Raw genomic sequence first — 12611 nt, 5'->3', positions numbered from 1 at the left:
CATATATTTTTGAATGTGTTTTCATGTTCTTTGGAGAAATACCCAGAAGTGGAATAGCTGAATTGTATGGCAGTTCTATTTTTAATTTTTTGAGGAATTTCCATACTGTTTTCCATATTGGCTGAACCAATTTACCTTCCCACCAGCAGTGTATGAGGGTTCCCTATTCTCTACATTCTCTCCAACACTTGTTATTTCTTGTCTTCTTAATAATAGCCATTCTGACAGGCATGAAGTAATATCTCATTGGGGTTTTAATTTGCATTTCCCTAATCATTAGCAATTTTGAACATCTTTTCACGTGCCCATAAGGCCTTCCTTCTTATTTCTGAACAGAAGCAATGCTTAGAGGATCGCTGCCTCTCACATTCTGCTTTAGTCCTACAGGAGCACATTTAAGGAGACTTGCAGATTTCATATTGATTTAGTTGTCTTTCCTTAAATGTCATCCCCTCTAGATCGCAGTGGAACAAAACTCCGGACCTGGGCACAAACACTAGAACTCATTCACAGAATTAGTTCCTGCATAATCAAGTACCAGTATTTCCACTAAGAATAGTACAAAGCCAGTCTCAAATTCTGGTCAATTATTTCAACTCTCTAAGAACATCCAGAGATCACATCCTATACAAAATGCTGCATCTTTTTAAAGCCATGGTAAATTAATGAATGCTGACGTGGCTCTAAAAGAAGGCCATTTTCTGCACTAGAGATAAAATTTTATCTGTGAAGGAATCATAACCAATGCTCTAGAGGACTCCTCATTCCTAGCCTCATAAAGCTTTGTAGCTTTCAAGTTTGTCTAGCATATGCACTTGCTCCTACGGCACTGATAAAACACTAGCAAGAGGCCAAATGCAATCCCTTGGTTAAAATCAAATGGCCACTGAGGTTCTTAGCATAAAAGTGGCTACGTAAACCTTCTCCCTGGCATACTATCTTCATCACTATAGCTTTTAATCAAGTTATAATTACTCAAAACACTGCCTCAGTTAAAACTTAGTTCTAACCCAAAAAGATACAGCTAAAATTCAATCCCCATGTCATTTTAGCATCCATATTAAAATATTAAGGAAAATTATCACGAGGATGGCCACAAATTTGATTCTTCGACTGCTGAATTTGTGCAACTAGAATTCAAGATTATAAGGCTGACCACTAGAGGGAGTAAGGAAGTCCTCTGTCTAGAAGACAAGGGCTAAGTCAGGATAGGCCAGGCTATGAAACACCCACCCAGACTGTGACCGCCCAGCAAACGCAACAGTCAAGGCACTGCCTCTAGGAAAACAATGTTCTACAATCTTTCAATTACTAACGAAGGACAGACCAATTTTAATCTTTCCTTTTCTGGCTGCAACAATAGCATAGGCATCCCAGTGGTACACACAAGGGTACAGTGATACAGATAAGTGTACAGTGGTACAGATAAGAACTGATTGCTTCGATTAAGTCAACAAATAAGGCCCAAGGTTGAAATCTATTTTTATCCAACAGATTACAAAGTTCAAATCAACATTTTTCTTACTTCTCCTAGCAACATTATGGGGTATTTTTTCTGAAACAAAACAAACTGAAAAAGCATGGTTGGTTTGGTGTTTTTTTGACACTCCTCATAATTCAGCATCATCACACACACCTACTCCTCAAACACAGCTTCACATTTTTTTGCATTTACAAAACTGAGGGTTCCCCCTCCCTGAGTGTGTGCTGCACATGGTGACCTTGTTTCAAGGAGGACAGGATGGAAAAGTAACTGCACAGCAGGGAAACCTGATGAACACCACCTGAGCCAGGTGCTCAAGGTCAGCAGCAACAGTCACAGACGTGTTTACAGTCCGGACCCTTGACATGGTGTGAGGAAAATGACATTCCACCTCTGCGGTCTTCTTCCCAATAATCCACAACTCCAGTCTAATCCTGAGGAAAACAGCAGACAGATCTCAATAGAGGGACATTCTACAAAATGCCTGACCAGTTCTCCTCAAAACTGTCAAGGGCAGGGCAGCCCGGTGGCATGGTGGTTAAGTTCACACACTCTGCTTCAGTGGCCTGGGGTCCGCCGGTTCAGATCCCAGATGTGGATCTACACACCGCTCATCGAGTCATGCTGTGGCAGTGTCCCACATACAAAAAATAGAGGAAGATTGGCAAGTGTTAGCTCAGTGACAATCTTCCTCAAGCAAAATGAGGAAGACTGGCAACAGATGTTAGCTCAGGGCCAATCTTCCTCACCAAGAAAAAAAAAAAGAAAGAAAACACCTGTCAAGGTCATCAAAAACAAAGAAAGCCTGAGAAAATGTCACAGCAAAGAGAAGCCTAGAGAAACACGAGAGCTGACGTAAAGTGGTATCACAGGTACAAGAGCTCTTGGAACAGAAAAAGGGCATCAGGTCAAAACCAAAGAAATTGAACAAAATAAAGAATTCATGTATCAATACTGGTCCACTAATTATAACAAATGCGCCATACTAATGTAAGATGTTAACAACAGGGAAAATTGGTTGTGGGTTATATGGGAACTTTCTGTACTATTCTCATAATTTTCCTGTAAATCTAAAACAGCTCTAAAAAATACACACTATTTAAAAAAAAAAGAAAGAAAAGAAAAGAAAAATTAAGGAAAACGCTGGCACTTCCACAAACCCACACTAATAATGATAAAAGAAGATCACCATGACTTTTGTGTGACTCGCACAAAAACACAAAATGAAAATAGCAAAAGAAGTTCCACCATCTGGTGCGCATTCTACCATCTGGGTCTTAATCACTTGAGACGGCGGCTCAGCGGCAGAAAGAGTCTTCTCTCACAGTCAACAAGGGACCCAAGCTTTAAAGCAAAGCTCTACCCTGGTACTTACAGAGAAATCCTCTTCTCCTGGAGGCGCTTTCTCTCATTTTAAGACCAAACAAAACATCATTAGAGATCATCTTTCCACATCACTAAAGGATGGTTAATGCAAGTACCAGGCAAATTTCCAATACAATCCGGAAATCAGCTGTAACCTCGTAGAAGTAACTTAGATGCACAACCCACAAACATAACACACTTGACACTTCTATTGCCTCTCGGCTTGAGCTCACTCTGTGCTCCCGAGCCCTCCCTGTCTCCACCTGTATTAGTTTGCTAAAGCTGCCGTAACAAAGTGCCACAGACTGAGTGGCTTAAATCATAGAAATTTACTTCCTCACCGTTCTGGGGGCTTGAAGTCTGAGATCAAGGTGTCGGCAGGGTTGGTTTCTCCTGAGGCCTCTCTCCTTGGCTTGTACACGGCCACCTTCTCCCTGTGTCCTCACATCGTCTTTCCTCTGTGCATGTCTGTGTCCAAATTCCTTCCTCTTATAAGGGACCAGTCATGCTGGATTAGGACCAGCCCCAGTGACCTCATTTTCACCTAATTACTTCTGCAAAGATCCTGTCTCCAAATATGGTCACATTCTGACGTCCTGGGGGGTTAAGACTTCAACATATGAATTGGCCGGGGTAGGGCAGTGGCAAACACAATTCTGCCCCTAACACCATCTATCTCACCCTTTTCCTTTCTTTCCTCCTGAATGAAGTTTTTTTCAGATCTCAAAAGCTAGAGCTATTCACATCGACTTCTGTTTCCCCCGTAGCCTTTTTTATTCCTATCATCTTATATTTTGCCTTCTATTAGTGTTGGCTCAGTTCCCTAAAGCAAAGCCATAGAGACAGGAAAATTATCAGTGCATCTGAAGAACCAAGAGAACCTTTGCACACAGCTCGAGGCTATATATGTCTGACAGGGCAGGAGAGATGACTCTGGAGAGTCAGTCAGGTTCCAAGTGCACAGCTTTAAATTTTTCCATAACTGTATTTTGGGAAACATTAAAGCAATATGTTATTGCAGTGAATATTATTATTACTTATACTGCTTTAAATCAATCAAACTCCCCTATCAACATCTTTCCTTCAAAGGTCCTTTTGGCAGTATGGGGATGGACTGGATGCGTCAGACATGGGAAGACATGGGAAGATAAGCTAGGAGCCTACCGCAAAAGTTCCGGCTGAAAAGTTATGACAGGGCTGTGAGATGGCTCATTTTATGTGTCAACATGGCTGGGCTATGGTGCCCAGTTTTCTGGTCAAACACCCATCTAGATGTTGCTGTGAATGTATTTTTTAGACGTGCTTCGAGTAAAGCAGATACCCTCCACAATGTGGGTGGGCCTCATCCAACTAGTTGAAGGCCTTACAAGCATAGGCTGAGGCCCCTGAAGGAGAAGCAATTCTACTTCCAAATTATAACATAAAAATTCTACCTGAGTTTCCAGCCTTTGGCCTACTCTATGGATTTCGGACTTGCCAGTTCTTAAAATAAATCTTAATTCTTCTTTCTCTCTCAATCTCTCTCTCAACAGATAGTGGGAGCAATATTCTCTCTCTCTCTCTATATATATATACATACATACAAAAAAACAAAAAAAAGTGTGGAAAGGAAAGGAGGTTCAAATCCAAACAAGACTAGTAGCAATACGACTAATGACAAAGGGCTCTAACAACTAAAGTGACAATATTTGGAATTTATTCTCCTAAGACTAAACACACTTCCTTTGGCCGGGGGGGTGGGGGATTGGGGGTGGGAGGAAGAGAAAGCAATCCAGTGATGATCAGAAAGAACATATTAGAACTTCAACTCACATTTATTTTTATCCAATGCCTCTTTTTTATTTCAATTTTCCTATGCTTTCATAAAATAAATTTTATATAGATAGATAGATATAAAATATATATTAGTGCATGAATGTAATTTATTAATACATATGCACAAATTAAGGATCTGTGTGCCAGAATTGTCTGGGACAAGTGGGTTTGAATGGAAAGGCACATGATACTAAAGACATGGTTTAGAAAACGACGAAGCAGCCCATCAAGTCCAAGGGAGGCTTAGCAGAGGTCCACACAGACAGTTACTATCACTCAAGGGGACTCGGAAGATGGACTTCAAAGCCTGACGGTACAGATGGGCTGTGGGGGGTGACTGGTCCTCAGCAGAGTACAGAACGGAGAGGTGGGAACGGTGTGCACTTTCGCAACTCTATTGATAAACCGTTAGATGCAACATGCTCTCGTAAAAGATCTCTGAGCTGGGATCACAAGTCTTAGATTCTTGTTTCAGTTCCTCCACTCTCTAGCTCTGTGAACTTCACAAGTCACTAACTTCTTTGAGCATCAGCCTCTCTGTAACACAAGGAGAGCTATGTCTTAAAAGCTTGGCTTCTTTGCACCTTTCTCTGTCCTCACCTGGCACTCTCTTTATTCCTATTTTCCTGCCACATTTTGCTGTCATTAGCATTAGTTATATGTAGCCAGCAAAGGCATGGAAGCAGGATGAATTTTGAGAATGGAGAGCAGCTTACCAATTCATAGTGAAGCCCCAGTGTCTAAGTGCCCTTACCATTTCTAAGGAGTATAAGGATGACCTAGTAAGATTACTACATCTGCTGCCTTGACTCAGATCGTCTCACTCTTCCTCACCTCCCTCCTTCCAGGTCCACTGGACTAAAGGTGACCGCAGGCAGCACTCAGCGCCCTGAGGTCTTCTGGCGCCCAGTGCCTGGAAACACACAGTACAGCAGGTGGCAGAGGGGCTGCCTCTCGCAGTTGGAACCCAAACACCTACTATGGCCAACAACAACAGTAGTTGTAAAACAAGGAGACGAGAACTCTACTGACACAACGGGCAGTTCTCCGCTCTCCCTTCAGTGACTCTCCCTCAAAAGGCAAAAGGTTTGGGCTTCCTCCCAACCTGGGTATGTCAGAGTACAAGAAAGTGGTTTTCTATAACAATTAAAGTGGAGTGTTTCTTCCCTTCTTCCTTTTCTCCCCCCTACCTCCAGCACTCCCCAACCACCAAAGCCTCAATATACGTGGCCTCGTGTGTATCAGTATATATATTACAAAGAAATAAAAAAGCAAAGATCCATTCTTACTCTATCAGCATCATGACCATCATAAAAAATCTGATGGTAGGGTGACAACTGTAAAGCATCCTTTCACAGTTTGAGAGAAAATCTTTGACTGAGCTTCTGCTATAGGCTCACAAATTCAAATTTCCTGCAATTGACTGTGCCGCTTTGCCATTAGTACCTGTGAAATGTTAATCTTAATGTACTTAACTCACAGTAATAGATAAATTTGTCCGAAGTTATGAAACTGTGACAAGCCGTAGCCTTATAATCATTTATTTGTCACCAAGAAAAATAAGTTTGAAGATTTCATGGCAGCCTAACAGAAAGCTATCTTCAAGATAAATGAGGTTTACTATTAACATAAATAACATGACAGCATTAAAGTACAAAAGAATGAATCATGAGGAATGGAAAAAGCAGTAAAAACTGAAAAGGCAATTATGACTCACAAATTTCTTCCCCCAGCCCTGTGCACTCACACAAGTTCTGTGAAGTCTCTCTTATCTTCAGATGCCTAATGGACATTTCCTTTCAAATGGCTTCATGTCACCTCAAGCTGAATGCTTCCAGAACTGACATCAGTTCCCTTCACAGACACCCTATCACTGTCTCTCAGTGGAGCCCCGAACGTCCCAGGCTTGAGACCTCGGACCTACCTCCCTTTATCTCCAACTCACCAAGGCCTCTCCTGACCCCTAATTGTTTGTACAAAGCCCAACTAATCTCTCTTTCATGCAGCTTTCACCACATTTTCTCTGTCCAAAAATGTCTATTTCGTTTATTTCCTACCCATAGCAGGCTTAAATTTCTCTAACCCTATCCTTCCCATCTTATCCCCAAAATACTCAAATAAAGTGTGGCTCCTGACCCCGGAAAACACCCTCCCCATATGTTCCACTCACTTGGAATGCTGTTCCCCATCCTGTCCTGCCATTTATCCAAATTCTACCTATCCTCCTAGGCCTTGACAGGCATTTGATGGACAGATGGACAGACTGGATATGGAGACAGAGATACAACTTGAACCAACAGACATGAAGGAAATGGGATACCTGGGGTTTCCATCCGAAATCACTTAGAAAAGTAGAATGAGTGCAGTTGTAGACAAGAGTTGAAAGTGACATGGGAACAGTCACACTGGTCTCCCATAAGTAAGAGATGCAGCACTAGAACTGCCTGAAAAAGAAGGAGCTAGAGGTGCAGACTGCAGACGTCCCGAGATATCTAGAGAAATGGCCTTATAGAGTCAGTCAGTTCAACTTGGGGATCGAGTCACAAGGAGACCCACAGAAGGCAAGGACTGAGCTTTGGGAAATGGTGAGATGAGAAAAAGGAGAATATCAAATAAGCAGGAGGAAACCCAGAAAATTCCAAAATCCTGTTAGGACAAAAGAGAAAAGAACTTTCTAGAAGAAAGTGTGGTGCACAGTATCAAGGCTCTATCAGCAACAAAGCTACAAAGAAACAAAAGAAAACGAGGACACAAAGAGATTTGGGATCTATTTTTTTTTAAAGATTATTGAGAAGGTGGTTGTAAGACAATGAAAGGAGCAGAGGCAGAACATAAAGGTGTCAGGATAAAATGAGTGGGGCAAAGCCACTCATCCTAGAAGGTGGGCAGTGAGAACCAGAAAACAGAAATCAAAAGATAGCTGAAGTGAGTGCTAAATGATTTTCTTTTTTGTTTTTTGGCAGGGAAAGATTCGCCCTCAGGGAACATCTGTTGCAATCTTCCTCTTTTTTTTCTCCCCAAAGCCCCACTGCATGGTTGTATATCCTAGCTGTAAGTCATTCTAATTCTTCTGTGTGAGCCGCCACTACAGCCTGGCAACTGACAGACGGCTGGTGTGGTTCTGCAACCAGGAAATGAACCCAGGCCGCCAAAGCAGTGAGTGCCAAACTTTAACCACTAGGCCATCAGGGCTGGCTCTGATTTTTTTTTTTTTTTAATAAGGAGAATCAGTATGCTTGAGTTTAAGCAAAATTCATTTTTCACTTTTAGTAGTTTTTTCATCTATTCTTTTAATGAGCAAAAGTAAAATCTGAAAGAATCACAGGCTGCTATAAATTTTGATAGCTCAGACATATTCAATGCACCTGTGAACTCAAGACACAACTGAAACTGAAAACCATTTTTCTGCCAAACTGCAGTCATCAAGAACTTTCCTCTGAGGCAGGCCACAAAAGGGTACAGATTCACGGAGGAAAAGGAGTCATCAAGAGCAGGCCCTGGTTTCTGCGTCCTGCCTTGGCTTAATCGCTTCCTTCCCTCGGTCCCCAAAAAATTCAACTATGGAGAGTTGAGCAGCTCCCCAAGTGGATTTTGAGTCTCTTGGCTCACCCATGCTCGATCTCACCCAAAATACCCATTCTCAGAGCATTTGGAAAGACCTATGATATGAGAAAAAGGAAAAATAAGGTTAACGTCTCAACTAACTTATGATACTGAGGGTTGAAAGAAAGAAGATATTAAGTATTAGAATTAAAAAAAAAGAAAAGGAAACTGGAAGTGAAAAGTTTGAGTAACAAAATGAGAACATTAACTGAAAAACAGCAGAGAAAGCGCCCTCTCTCTCCAGATCCACTCGTAATCATACGAAGCAGCCATTCATCGGCAGACAAATTGAGATTTAGTGTATACTATTTTCAGGTGCTGCTGCACTTTAAGATGTCGTTGTCAATATTTTATGCAGCTATTACTCAGAGAAGGACATTCAAGGTGTAGACAGATATAATAGTGACAAAGTGCTGGACAGCGTGGAATGGAAAATAAATTGCCTGAAATTCTATCTCTGTCACCTCCGTGTTGTGTTTGCCTAAACTTAATTGAGTATCTTCTGAGATAGGTAAAAGAGAAATAGGAGGATGTGTTAAGAGCATTTCAGAGCAACCTCATCTATTAATATATTAATACCAAAAGGTATTTATAGTGTTCTTAGGGTTCAGGATCCTCAATTCAAAAAATTTATAAAAGGATTTATTTCAAAGCAGAATGATTTCCTCTTTGAATGCTAATTTCCTGTTATTTACTCTGATATCGCTGCCCTCTTAGGAACAGGACGCTGGATCACTGTTAGGGCTCTTCTCCCAAAAAATGAAGCTTCCTTTAGGAAATTCACTATGAAAGTTTGGAAAAGGCTTGTTGGATCAGTTATGTGAATCAAAGAAAAACACTATATCATCTTGAAATATTTTTTATTTAATGTAAGATTAGAAGCAATTAAAACTGATTCTTTGACACTGGTTTCTTGGTTTTCCAAGAAATATCTTCTGTCTTATTTTCTGAAAAAGAAAATCTCAATTGTGGGTTATGGCTGAAATTAAATTGCCGTAACTTAAATTCTCTATATTTCATTTGTTATTCTATAAAATAAAGAAGGGAAAGAGACTGTCAAAGGGTCTTGGTATTACAGAACATGCCATTTACAGATTGCATCTGTTCGGTCTGTACAGTCAATCAGTGAATAATGGCTGTATTCTCTCCCCTTCTGCCCCTCACTGAGAACTACATTTCACAAAAGAGTTCTGAAATGACAGCAGCATTCATCAAAACATTTATTGAGCACCGATAATATCTAGGGTTTTAGCGTTCACTGCTTCCAACATTAAAAACACAAAGACCTCAAATCTTTTTATAAAAGAATTCAAGATGTGAATAACTAAAAATATAAAATTGATAATTCAACAGAAAAAAAGATGAGTGAGATGGGTTAGCATGCAATAAAAATGATAGCAGATGCTTTGGATATTTGTATTGATTTAATGAGCACTGATGTCACACTCTCTGCCAGGTACTGTTCTTTATATTTTAATATTACCTCACTCAACCCACACTGTCATCTTCATAACAGCAGAGGCTGTGAGTGTCACCAACACCCCATCTTAACAAGAAGGGAATGGAGGCACAGAAGGTGAAGTAGTCTGCCCAAGGTCACACAGCTAAGAAGCAACAAAGCCAGGACACGGACCAGGCAGTATGGCTCCATTACCTGCATGCCAGCTCTCTTCTCCAAAGATGGGGGGTGGAAGAAGACTGATCAGGGTGGAATTCAGTGTGAGTATTCACAGAATACGTGCAGAAATGACAAACAGTGTTCTCCATAGACAAAGAAAACCAGAGAAAAGGAATGGAGAGTGTGCAGCCAACAAAATAGCCAGTAATCCAGTTGGGCTGTGCCCGATGCCAATAGCACACGGTGCTGAGTGCACACCTGGTGTGAATGAACACTCTTACTCACTACGAGCTCCTGGGAAAGCAAATTGAGCTCTCAGAGTCTCAGCTGTAAAAGAGAGATCACACTATCTAATGTCTAAGGCCATTACAAGGCCAAGAGATACTATCTGGAAAGCTCCTGGTAAATATCAAGTAAGCGCTGGCCGGAGCCAATCAAGAGTGGAGAGAAGCAGGAGGTGCCAGTGGAAAGTTAGGCAGGGTTGTATTTCAAGAGTGTGGTCTTTGAAAACAAAGTTGTGCTCATCTACCTTCAGTTTGGTCATTTTCTCATCATGCTGCCTGAACTCACCTACTTATTTTCTTAAGGTTTAAAGATAAGTAATAATGCCTTCCCTTATAAAAAGCCAGATGACTTTCATCAGAAGCACAAATCAAAAGGACTCCAGGAATTAGGCTGATAAACGAGGGAAAGTATAGGATGAAGCAAGGAGAGGGAGAGCTGTGAAAACCAGAAATCGGCACCCTACCCAACGGTGATTAAATTCCAAAATTTAAAAAACACAGTTCCAGCTGGATCCATCCCTAAATCCAGCCACGAAGGCCACCAGTTTGCAACCCTCATGTACATAGTTTATATTCTAACACCAAGATCTCCTGCCTGGAAGAGAAAATAAAACCATCAGCAAGGAATGGTCTCTTCTTCCTGCCAGGACATCCCGCCATCCTTTCCTCCTTCCTCCTGACATGATGGTTGAATTGTCAGTCTTCTTGTCTAGTAGCCCACACCTGCCTCTGCTCTGCTCCATTCTCCCCCCGCCCCCCAATCGAGGGTCTTTGGTCCATCAGTTCCTTACTCTCCAGAGCCTTTGACTTGATGTCTCCCTCTCTATTAGTTCCTTCTCATCATTATTTAAATACGTGCAGATTTTTCTCATCTTAAAAAAAAAGCAAACCCTTCTTGACCTCGCATACCCTCCTACTACTTTCTCTTGGCAGACTTTTTCAAAAACTTATCTACACTCCCCATAACCACTTCCTCCCTGCCCTTTTCCTCCACAATCCACTGAAATCCATCTCTCGTCCCCATCACTTTAGTGAAACTGCTCTCCCCAAGTTCACCAGGAACCTTCTTCTGCTAAATCACACCTTTCTGGCGTTGGCTTACTTGACAACTCTACAGCATCTGAGACCATGTGCATTCTTCTCGAACTGCCCCCTTCCTGTGGATTCCATGGCATCACACTCTCTAGGGTTCCTCCTCCTCGATAGCTATTTCATCTCGTGCTCCTTTACTGATTCCCTTCCCCTGACACCCCCTGAATGGTGGTTCTATCCTCTCATCTCCTCTATTCTCATTAAGCATATTCTTGTTAGGTGAGCTTATCCACTCCCATGTCTTCAATTGTCATCTCTATGCCCGTGATTCCAAAGTCAACATCTTTAACCAAAATTTCTGTACTGAATCGAGATCCCTTTACTAAACTGCCTACTGAAATATTCTGAAATTAGCATTTCATAACTGAAGTCTCTCCGCCACCCCTCAGACCTATGTCCCCCTCTTTGCTGCTAGCTCTGTTTACAAACCCAAGCTAGAAATCTCTTCCTTCATCCTCTTCCCTTACAAACAACCAAGAGCTGTGTCCTGCCATTTTCTACCTCCCTAAAATCTCCCAAATCCATTCACTTGGCTTATTCCTATGGGCAATTCCTTAGTTTAGATATCCATAATCTATTGATAGAATTATGGCTCAGGTCTCTTAACTAGTCATCATGCCTCCAAAGTTGGCTTTTCAAATTCATTCTTCATCTCGTAGTTATAGAGTGCAAATCTGATCATGTCACCCTCCTGGGACAGGTCACCCGAGGCTTCTTACCATCTGCAGAGTACAGTCCAAACTTCTTAATACACAATGCACTAAAACAACATGTCTTTCTATAATCTTTGAAAGTGTGGCAAATTTGGTTTGTGTTTTAACTGTTTCACGTAAATTGGTGCTAAGTATAGTAATAAGTTCTTTTTAGTAATAAGAATGCAGATAAAGCAATTTTTAAGTGAACTCAAAATTCAGCACTATTTCACTTCTCTGTGAAATACCATTGTCAATTTCATACTCCAACTTTCTACAATTAATACATTATCTAATAACCTAATTTTCAGGAACAATATTTTTTAAATCCAATTACAGTATCCAAAATATTACAATTTACAATAAAATGCATTTATCTGAAAATGTTAAAGAAAATCCATTTTAATCCTCCGTGTACCTGAAAAGGGACTTTGTAAACACAGCACACTCAGAGGCTTTCACTTTTTGAATAGCAATTATCTGGAGCAAAAATCAGAACGATTTTATTAGAAATATGAGAAGGCACATATTGTAGAGGGGAAAGAATGGTTAGTTGGTCTGAGTCGCCGTCATTACCAGTGTGACCTGGGGCAACTTACCCAACACCTCTTGACCTGATTATTCAGCTGAAAAATAGACATAACATCTTCCTCTAAGGG

General features: G+C 41.1%; 1 protein-coding gene across 1 annotated transcript in view; it reads right to left on the bottom strand.

Moving 5' to 3' along the window:
• CA8 (carbonic anhydrase 8) overlaps positions 1–12611 on the bottom strand; it is a 103135-nt gene that overhangs the window by 45826 nt on the left and 44698 nt on the right. The gene's annotated exons all lie outside the window — the stretch shown is intronic.

The sequence above is a fragment of the Equus caballus genome, chromosome 9 (genome assembly GCF_041296265.1).
Source record: "Equus caballus isolate H_3958 breed thoroughbred chromosome 9, TB-T2T, whole genome shotgun sequence".
NCBI lineage: Eukaryota > Metazoa > Chordata > Mammalia > Perissodactyla > Equidae > Equus > Equus caballus.
The sequence above is the reverse complement of the archived record's forward strand: the minus strand, read 5'-3'. Positions and strand labels throughout refer to the sequence as shown.